This window comes from Pollicipes pollicipes, unplaced genomic scaffold (genome assembly GCF_011947565.3).
Source record: "Pollicipes pollicipes isolate AB1234 unplaced genomic scaffold, Ppol_2.1 Scaffold_6138;HRSCAF=7277_pilon_pilon_pilon, whole genome shotgun sequence".
Lineage (NCBI taxonomy): Eukaryota > Metazoa > Arthropoda > Thecostraca > Pollicipedomorpha > Pollicipedidae > Pollicipes > Pollicipes pollicipes.
This window is the reverse complement of record NW_023596818.1, coordinates 3,883,841-3,891,597: the sequence shown is the minus strand read 5'-3', so window position 1 is coordinate 3,891,597 and position 7,757 is coordinate 3,883,841.

Below are 7,757 nucleotides of genomic sequence, written 5' to 3'. Positions count from 1 at the left end.
CTGCCGTGTTTCTCGCACTGAGCACGTCCCTGTCACGGGCACCTGGCGGCCTGCACCCGCAGGTGCCAGCGCCGGTGCCAGCAGAGGCGCACTCAGGCCTACCTCGCCTGCTCCTGTCTTTGCGACGGGTCTCACGCCGTACTAGCCGCTCGTCACCAGCAGCCGCTCCGTCAGAGGCGCGCTCAGGAGCGACAGCTGCCGGGGCAGAGGCGCACTCAGGAGCGACAGCTGCCGGGGCAGGGGCGCGCTCAGGAGCGACAGCTGCCGGGGCAGGGGCGCGCTCAGGAGCAACAGCCGCCGAGGCAGGAGCTCCCAGGACCGACTCTTGGGGCACCAGGCCCAATGCCTACCGGTGACTTTTGTTAAGAAATTCGAAATGAGCACCAGGTACTGCTTCATATATCCAGCACTTGAGTAAGAAACACGTTGGCTTCGACCTTGGCCTGATCGCCACGTGTGACCCTAGGTCAACGGAATTTGTTGTAACCGTATATTCAATTACTTTATTGCCTAAGAAACTATCGCAGAGATGCATTATTTCGTCTAACGCTTTGTTGTCGCATCAGACTGACCGGTTTCCTAGAAATGGCCTTCGCTGGCAGCCAAGGCCTGACTTTCACCTACCATGGATCAGCGACCATGCAAGGCACACCTAGATTTTATACCAAATGCTATGGTGTTCCAATGTCTCCAGCTATGCCAGGTTTGGCGGGTTTCCACCGCACCATTCGGAAGTTATTATGCCTAGTCTGGCAGCGGTCCCGCGTGTGCCACACTGTCGCAGCAAATGAATAGGGGACCAAGGCGCTTTGATTTTTTATTAGCACATATGACCATGTCAGAACCAGGAAAAATATTTCGCATGTTACAATCCGAACTGCGCACAGCTTCACACTTCTACATCCAGTTGTCATGTAATCAATGAAGGTGAGTTTCATTCCAAGCGTGTCTGTCACAAACATTGAGCACAATTGGTCAGAGCACAAACGGGCACATGTTTCCACGTCCATTGCAAGAGCAGGCACAAGTCTCCACGTCCTGCACGAAGACAGGCCCACAGACAAGCAGTTCCTCAGACCACATGCGGGCACGACTTCCCGAGTTCATTGCAATGGCAGGCACAAGTGTCCAAGTTCAGTGCAATGACAGACAAGAGTACAGCTCATGTCGCATTACCTTCCCGGCATCGTCATTATCTAGTAGACATAGGAGCGGTGGCCGTAGGGGAAGGCGTTGTAGGTGATGGGGTGGGTGCTGGCCGGGGTGTTGTACACGCGGCGGAACGCATACGGCGTGGAGTAGGCGGCGTGGGAGTACGGGTAGCCGAAGGGGTGGGCAGCATAGGTGGAGATCAGGGTGGCGCCGTCAGCCTTCTGGTCCGCCTCAGCGGTATCGCGCTTCTTCAGCGAGTGCACGATCGGGGTGTAGCCGTGGTAGGCGTTGTAGCCATTGTAGGCGTACGTGGTGGGGTAGTTGTAAGCGCTGTTGTACACGGTCGGGTACGTGCTGTAGGCGTACGGGTAGCCGGCTGTGTAGCCGAGGGGGTGGGCGGCGTAGCTGGAGATCAGGGTGGCGTCGTCAGCCTTCTGGTCCTCATCGGCCGAACGCTTGGAGCGGGACTGGAAAACGAAAAGGTGTGGTACGTCGACATCAAGGTACATGAAGTCTCTCAGATCAGATCAGTTTTGCGACAAAGGTAAAGACTTTCAGTCTGTACTGGGATTTTGAATTACTTTGTTGTAAACGGCCAGCAGAACGGAGGTTTTGAAAATGCATTCGCGTACAACCAGATAACTACGGAAGCGTCAATTCACAAATCATTACCTCCAAACGACCGGTGCAAACCCACTATGCTTGACGAGATCATTAACGTTGAATTGTGGCAAAATACGCCCAAAATAATACCTTGAAATTTGACTGGCTTGTCTTCCAGACTGTAGCAAAAATCGCTCTTTGCAGTTTCAAAAACATAACCGTTTCGTTAATTTCATTCCTATCTCGTGACGGTCTACAGCGCGACGAAGTCTCACCTCGAAGGTGACCGCGCGGTAGTCTGACATGGCGTGCATGATCTATATTGACACAGCCCCTATCAGAGTCACAGACTCCGTCATCACTGACCTCCACAGCGGGCTCCTCATTCTCGATGGGCTTGAACGAGTACGGCAGGCCATTGTAGACGAATGGATGGGTGGGGTACGTGGTGATGGGCGCGTGGTACGCATTGTACGCCAGCGGGGCGTTGTACCCGGTGTACGGCCACACGCCAGTGTACAGCTGGTACTGGGCCGAAGCGGAGCCGAGCACGGCCAGGAGAACCTGGGACAAGGAGCGAGTGTCAGTTGGCTGTTTTCCACTCTAGTGAGGCAGGTCCATACGCTGCATCCTGAGGTGTAAAACACCATGGATGATAATCCGATAAAAAACGCGCAAAAACTGCATAATTGCGACAAGCGCTGAGTCCAGTTATGTGCTAGCGAAAGTAATTGTGACTGAGCGTACCACAAACAGAAGGTTATCTGCCTGTCAGTGAAATCAACGGGCCGACGCAAGCCTCACTCACCAGAAGCTTCATGTTGATGCTGAGGAGGTAGCTACGACTTGAGATGTGTCTGTCGCCGTTAGCCGTCCGCTGTTTTATACTCATCTCACCATCGCCCGAGGCGCTGCCCATCCGGAGTCGGACGACAGCGGCCGGCTGGACCGTTTCGTTACCGGGCGCCTCCCTCGGACGGCGGGGTGCGTTTCCGAGATTAGCGGCCTCGTGGGCAGAGCTGAACGTCTGGATCGGACGGGATTCCTTAGCAGAGCGAAGTCTGATTCCCGTGGTGTGGTGTCCTCTGTCAAATGTGCGTTTGGGGTAGTTTTGGGGTTGCAACAGGGGGAGGGGGGGGGGGGGGGGATGGGGAGGGTCGGACTGACAAGTCGGAACAAACCTGGTCGGACTGATAAGGACGCGTATAGCCATCCATGTGAAAATGTGTGCTAGTGAGCAATGTTAAATGCTGGTTACGAAAACTGACGACTTCCATCAATAATGATGGTTTAGAGAACTGCCTCGGCTCCCTGTCTCTGGAGGCGGATACCTTCTCTACCGATCATGGGTTCTTGAAAACGCTTGGTGTGTGATGCAGCATCCGCCAATAACCTGACGAAATAAAGGTGAGTTAGTTATATAAAGGTACTTGTTTTCGGAAATAAGCCCAAAACTTCTCAGATGCAAAGACCCAGCTGTGACACATATTGAGTGGCGACATGGTGTGATCAAACCAATCATGAATTAACCCGCACCACACCAGAAGTCTGAGACAGCCGGAGAAGATGACTTCCCCTGGGATTTCCATCTTTCAGTCTTCGTATGTCAAAAACAAGGATACAGTTGTGAGGGTCTCGTGAAATGATGAAGAATGCACACCAAATATAGCATTATACTCAAATGTGACGTTACCAGATGTAACGAAACACCAAGACAGTTGTGACAGATAGTTAAAACCTATATGAATAAGTCGAGATTGTTATTGAGGCCACGAAATTGAGTGTTAGGATTGTGGAGAGTTTGTTCCGGCGTTTTTTTTTTTCTCAGGAGGGTTATATCAGATTAGGTTACCATTTAAAATTGGCAAACCAATGGCCTACAAGAACGATGCTTTTTCACATGTGCGTCTGACTAAGCTGATTTTAGTAGATGCAGGTGATGCAATATACCAGACACAAAATACCAGTTTAGGCTGACCTAGATGTTATCTGAGGTCATCTTTGGTTCAAGTTATAGGCCATTACTCTGAAAAGCTGAAATGCTAGCACGCACAATGCAGCCAGTACATTACTTTGCTGTGATCAGAAATAGCGTGTCTTATGTCTACAGGCACTCAAGATCGCTTAGCTGTTGTCTATATAATACATAGTCCCTTCAACGCTTGGCAATATATTTGTAACAAACGAAGAACATGACCGTGCATGAAAGAACAACCTGTGCATGAAATTATGCGCAGTCAGCATCTCAAGCACACTAAGGTATTGGTTACACACGTTGCGTTTGTTCATATAGCCTCTCCGCAGCTGATAACAAAGGGCATTGGCCTTTAATGGCCTAATAGCTACGCAATTCACATTTGCAGTGTCACGTTTGTACAGCGTGTGATCTCAAAGCACGGCGCCGTATGTCAAAATCTGTTGATGTTATGTGTTCATTGCTTCGTATTTGGAGACATGGCGTTTTAAGAATTCAGTTGGCAACTAGTTGTTTGTAGCTTCAGCTGCAGCCAAGGAGCAAAACACGCCATGTCATGATGACCCATAGAACACCGGTTACGGCAGACAGGATGCTCTGCCTCATGCGTGAGACGGTACTGATGGCTTCATTCCTCGTCAACTAGCTTAAGAGAAAGGACAGACAAATCCATGATTATTTCGGCCACACGCCTAATACATGCCTAATAGTACTTTGCAAGCCCTCACGTGACCTCTGGTTACCTCATTTTGCATTCAAATGATATCACATGTTTTCAGTGCAACATTCGAATTTTGCGACCAAAATTAACTATTAAAACTATTGGTTTTGAGCACATGACGTGTTTTGCACAAGGCACTCATAGACGTGGTTCATATCGGCGAAAGTCATGTGCTCTGTGGTCATATGATTGCTCTGGATGTCAACTGGTACTCTTTTCGTCATATTCAGGCATCAACACCGCAAAAAAATGCATACGAAGTTCCATTATTTACTTAAGATAGCAATAATTGCCCTACTTTAGGTCACTGACCCCTCCTGTATAAAAACATGAGAATAAAAAACTGTAATAAAATAATTGTATGCTACTGTAGGGTGCTTGTAGAATGGAAAATACTCACAAAAAAGGTAGGTGCTTTGAACAAAAATTTAAATTTGACCTGTTTGACCGGACTTAGTTCACCGGTCTTGGTAGATCAAAGCTTCAATTTACACAAAGGATGCTAAATTGATGGATTAATGTGTAAAACAACTTCCGTGGTTCTGCAAGAGTTCTTTTTTGGCATGTGCTCCAAAAACGGTATCGGAAAGTTAACTTTCCTTGTCTTGCATGGCTTAATCGCAATCGCCAGCCCAGTGCACTCCGGGCCGGTCCGACCAGCGTGCCTTTGACGGGTTTGTGAAAACCAGTGGTCTTTTTTGACCCGCGGTTTTCAGCGATAGGCAGTGACAGTAGGCAACAAATCTGGAGAACTATTCGACAGCCATTGGCATGGGCATTCCATACCATCTGCTGCACGACCTTTCCTTGTTGCATTGGAACAGAATGTGAATTGGGAAAGCTGAAGAACATGGATCGACAAAAGATGATAGCACGCACATTGGGAGATCTTTGATTATGGCACATCATCGCAGGAGGTACTACCTGCCCCATGTTTACGCATCTTCGGTCCAAGTTATGTCAGGGTGTCGATTTTATTAAGAAAATGATGCTTGGAGACTCATCTTTTGAATATGGCGTCAGGAGGGCCTAAGACGAATGAAATTAAAACTTACAAAAACGCGTGTAGAAAACTAAGGTCCATCGCTTCGAAGACAAATTTCAATATTGCAGGTTTCAACACGCGTACGTTGTTGCACTGTAAATTAAAAGCATGACCTTACATGGAATGTACATAATGCTGCATAATAACCACACAGTTTGTTAAATTCACAGTCCAACCAGGCCCAACGAACCATGGTAACCTGTCAACTTTGGTGATTCTGTAGCGGTGAAAACACATATGTACGCGGCCGTCGTACGCACGTCTCAAGATTATAGACGTTGATACCTACGGCGCCTAATTAACCGAATTTGATCGGACTCCCTTGCAACGTTGTCGTCATCGTGACTATGATTATCGCAATTCTATTATTTCGTTGATGTTTCGTCTATGATCATCGCAATTCTATTATTTCGTTCTTCGAAGGCATTTCGAGGGCAGTTTTTCGGGAAAAGTTGAGCCACTCGCGACATGGAACTGTTTCAACACTCGCCCAACGGCGTCGTTGTTCTAAAGGTCAGCCATACTGGTGTCGCAGACCTACCCTTAGATTAAGTAATAATTGTTTCCTATTTCCACTAACCCGTAGGAGGTGACGAACGAACTCACCACAAAGTGACAACAGATTTTAATATGCATGTGCTTACACATTCTCATGACCCCAAATATACCTCCCAGGTGTCGGGGCACGAACCCTATAACGATCCGGCCGGTTCCGTGCGGGATCGTGCAGTGTAAGCTTGCGAGATGTAATATTTGCTTGCAACCAATATCATGTGTCATCATCGCTTCTTTGATCACCGCAATTCTGGGAGCACGTCACTAGCAGAGCTCAGGCTATACGTGCCCTTCAGAAATATCAATAATCGGCCTTCCCTGAGGATAAACATACGCGAAACCTTCAATTGGCAACCAATGATTAGAAGGGAGCATATTTCATCATGTCTGATGTTTGCCTCAATACGTTCCACTGTGGAACATTTCCTTTAGTGCAAGTTGGATGTGCAGATTGGCAGTACAGAACAACATCGGCGTTTGCGGGCTCGATAGAGATATCCAACTTCAAGGTTGTGCGATTGTTCCTGCTTTCTACAGTTACTTATTTGTCAAAGTATGGGTCAGCCCTTCCGTCTCCCGTAAAGTTATAATAAAGGCTAAATTGAGATGTTGAATGCTCATGACTTCTACGAATATTATTCGATTGAATCTACGGCGGCCTATCAATGAATGTGTTTGTTTGAGAATGTTGTCGAATGCTTTAGCACCGGTAATTTGCACAGGCACTGCTCTGAACTTTAAATACTTTTAGTTGTGCAAAGAACGCAGTGAGGTGAACTTCGTTTAGAGCCAAGCTGGGGGTTACAAAATCGTCCGTAAAACAATTAATCATAAGTGGAAACCACAACACAACAAAACAAAACAGCGAGTAAGATGTCCCGGATAACAAAAACATGCATGGTAATTCGACCATTTGTCGTGTATGTACAAGATTATTTACAACAGCCATGATAGGTAAGCCAGGGTCGATGCCTTTTCTCTCGACCTTTCAATGAAGATGACATATGAGAGCACTTTTGTGTGAACCAGACCATTTCCGTCCGAAAGCGATGTATGTAAGAATAATTCCACTTCATTAGGCATCAAAGCCGGAGTGACTTAGATTTGGCATTACGGAGCTACGCTGTGATCTAAAAAATGTGCAATAAAGATGCAAAAATTTCAAATGTGTGACAAACATTCGTGCGTTCCTAAAAACCTTTCTTTGATTGGCTATGAACTGTTCACCCTTGCCTGTTCATGGAGCGTGAGTTGACAGGTGCCGTTTCAACTCACATTTTGAAAACATTAACAAATCTTTGATTTCAAAGCATTTTAAGCTGAGCAGTTTGCTGACTAAAGCCAGACTCCATGAATCTCGGTCAATATGCCTAGATTCGAAGTTATACCATCGTACGCACCTGTGAGGACATTTTGCGTTGATGCTTACGGCGTCCAATAAACCGAATTCGATCCAACTACCTAGCAACGTTTATTTCGTTCTTCGAACGCATTTCGAAGGCAGTTTTTTGGGAAAACTGGAGCCACGCGGGCTATGGAACTGTTTCAACACTCGCCCAACGGCGGCATTGTTCTAAAGGTTGGTTATGCTGGTGTCGCAGACTTACCCTTAGATTTGGCAATATTTGTTTCCCATTTCCACTAACCCGTCAGAGGTGACGGACGAACCCACCACATAGAGACAACAGATCATAATATGCATGTGC